The sequence below is a fragment of the Prosopis cineraria genome, unplaced genomic scaffold, assembly GCF_029017545.1.
Source record: "Prosopis cineraria cultivar Desert tree isolate PC_DT_omini unplaced genomic scaffold, ASM2901754v1 PC2, whole genome shotgun sequence".
NCBI classification, from domain to species: Eukaryota; Viridiplantae; Streptophyta; class Magnoliopsida; order Fabales; family Fabaceae; genus Prosopis; species Prosopis cineraria.
In genome coordinates this window covers 19,184,120-19,187,377 of record NW_026555333.1, presented here as the reverse complement: position 1 = coordinate 19,187,377, position 3,258 = coordinate 19,184,120, and the positions used below count along the sequence as shown (strand labels likewise).

At 35.9% G+C, this 3,258-nt stretch overlaps 1 long non-coding RNA gene across 1 annotated transcript; it reads left to right on the top strand.

Moving 5' to 3' along the window:
- Positions 1-537: 537 nt before the first annotated feature.
- Positions 538-2,857, top strand: LOC129300941 (uncharacterized). Its single transcript, XR_008590874.1, has 3 exons — positions 538-653; positions 1,225-1,313; positions 2,137-2,857. It is a non-coding gene; the product is annotated as an uncharacterized LOC129300941 (long non-coding RNA).
- Positions 2,858-3,258: the final 401 nt, after the last annotated feature.

Genomic DNA, 3,258 nt, shown 5'->3' with positions numbered 1-3,258 from the left:
TAGACAAATAAAGCACATTCTATACTTGTCAAAATAATAACAGGACTTGTCATTTGTAAATTATATACTTGTTAAAAAACATAAGAACAGAACTTGTCATTTGCACATTGTATACTTGTCAAAGTAAGAACAGGACTTGTCCTTTGTATCCATTTACATATTGAGCACTTTGACAAATCATCAACATTATATACTTGTCAATCACAATAAAACAACAAACAACCAACAACATTTGTGTAACATCCTAAAAATTTTAAGACTCAAATTTATTTAAAAAAATAAATAAAAATAAAATAAAATATCTATAATTAAATTAAAATTTAGAATAATTTGATAGAGGTCCAGAGTTTGAATTTTACTAAGCAAAAGTTTAGTTTTATTTGATTTTTAACTATGGGAAAAATTACCAAAGTTGACCCGGGCTTTTGTGCAATAATAAAAAAATGTTGGGCCATTTCTTGTAATTTTCCCCAAACTTTTAAATCAGCTTTTATAAGATGAAAAATCAGACCAGAACGCAGAAAAGAAAACAAGGAAAGAAAGGAAACACGTGAGAGAGAGAGAGAGAGAGAGGAAGAAGAAAGGAGAAAGAGAGGGAGTTAGGCTCGGATCTAGGAGTCTTTGTGACCGTTGCGAGCTCGGCTACACGATAGGTAAACTCCCTACTTCAATCCTCTTCTCTTTCTCTTGATTTTCTTCAATTTTTAGAAGAGGAGATTTTTGGATTTTGATTCCAAAGGCTTTATTCTTGTAAGCTTTTGTTTCTTTGGATCCTAGGGAGCATGTTTTGAGTTTCTATATAGTGATCTAATATTTTGAGTGGATAATTAGATGAAAAGAGGTGTTTTGGGCACAAAATAAATCCTGAGAAATTGGGTTTTTGCTCTTCAATGGTTTAAGCTTATTGATTTAGTTATAATTTTGCTATTTGAACCCAATAAGATTTAAATTAAGGTTTGGTTTTCATTATAAGGGCTAATGGTGAAAGTTGGTGACACTAAGTGAAGGTTTTTAATTGATAAAAAATTATATAAATTGAAAATTAGCCTAGTAATGGCTAATAAATGGTTTTGGTGGTTAAGTGATACTATGTGAATGGTTGGTTTAATATATGGACCATTAGGGTGGATTATGACTCATTGACCTAAGTTGTGTGGTATAAGTTATAGTCTTCATTAATACTATTTGTCATGATAAGTGATGTGGATCACTTATATGTTGTAGAAAATTGTTGGTGGAACTTATTGAGAAGTAAGGAACAAGCCGAGCCCTATTTTGTACAAGGGGAACCCTTTTAGTACCAAAGGGTTGAGGTAACAGGGGAATTTATATTTCTTATTACTTTGTTTTAGCTATTTTTGAATAAATATTACTAGTTATCATGCATTACATGTTTTAAAAGAATAAATGTGCTTTATAAGGGGTTATGGGGTACTACTTTGATTATAGTGCAAATATGTTTTCTAATTGTTTAATAACAATGTTTTTATGGAAATGAGATTTATAAATATTATACTACTTTAGAGTGTTGAATGGTCAATACTCAGGAAAGGTAGACAAGAGTAAAAGGCATGATCTCGGTGGGAGTTCACCAATGAGAAGGTGTGGATTTTTGATATTCTATGGCACACTGTCAGTACTCAGTGTTGTCTTACGTATTGTGGGCTCAGTGCACTAAAGTGGTTAGTGTATTGAGTGTTCGACACCTCTCAGTGGGGGAGGGAATCCGACATATGAAGTGTGAGGTTGAGTGCCTAGGCCAAGGTAGCCCTCACATGGAGAGTAAGTCGGGCTGGCTCTGGGAGGGAGTTAGCTTTGACTGCTCAGGATTCACGTCGAAGGGGCATAGGCGGTTCGGTGGATTAGATCATGCCTTAGATTATGTTTTGTGCCTGTGGAGGTACAAGTAGGTATAAGGTTTACCTGCGAGTTAAAGAGTGCCAGGGGGCATTCTGTTGGTCATGAAAGGCCATACCGGCCTAGGTCATGCATTCATGCATTTTAAATGGCTAAATTATATACTATGTTGAATTTATTATTCATTTATTTAATTATGGCTTACTTTGTAATAATCAATATAGATTTCACTGTTACTGAGACTGTGGTTGTCTCACCCCTTTCTTTTCAATATTCTAGGTCCAGGCGAAGGATCCAGTGGTGGACGGGGAAAAGAGCAAAGCTAGGGGTTTGCTTGTGATTTGTAAAGAACTGCAACCCCTTTCTTTTGAGCAAATATATTGTAATGTATTTAAGATTAGGGTGCCAGTAGGATATGATTATGTGTGTGTATGTGAATATGTGTGGATTGTGTGCTTGTGTATGAATTTTTGTCTATTTGCAGACTTGTGGCTAGGAAACTTGGTTATGGTGTGTGGTTTTGATGGATTTACTTAGTAGACCAAGTTTCTATTACAAGCAGATCTTTGTTTTGTTATATATGTGATTTTATAAGCAAATGCAAAGTGGTTGCATTGCAAATGGTGTGCTATGGGCAAACATACACCTTGGATAGAGAGAGGGGGTGCGTGGGCCCCACAAGGAGCTCTGAGCCAAGTGAAAATGTTTAGCATATGTATTTATATAAATACATGGTATTTGGATTGATTTGTGACCACTCTTGTATGATTTGTGTATTTTGGGGGTTTAGGGTCCATTTTGGGAAATGGCACCCGGGTGGTCAAATTTTGATGTATGGGGGTTTTCCATCATTTGAATGTTCTATCAAGTGTTTTTAATCTTATTTGACGTGTTCAAAGTGTTTCCACAGGTTTGTGACCATTAGGATGGGATTTGGACAATTTTGAAAATGGTTTTTACCAAAAAGCTGCACTTTTGCATCCGGGTGTCCAAATCTTAATCCGACCGTTGGATTTCTCTAAAATTTGGGTCACAAGTAAAACCTTTTATAAGCTTCGTGTGGGCTTTGGAATCACGTCGATCGGATATCGGACGGAGAAACGACGCACTCCGGAATTTAGTCTGGAGGTGCTGTCATGACAGCATTAAATTGCTGTCATGACAGCTACAGTGTTGATTTTGTAACCTGCACAAAATTCAATCCGTCCGTTGGATCTTTTCAAATTTAGTATGCTAATAGTATTCTTTAAAAGTGACATGTGGGCTTTAGAATCACTCCGATCGGAGGTCAGATGATGAAATGGTGCACTCCGGAAGTTGGTCCGGAAGTGCTGTCATGACAGCTTTTTAGCTGTCATGACAGCAAAAATAGTCAATCTTTTAACATGTCTAATTTTTAAT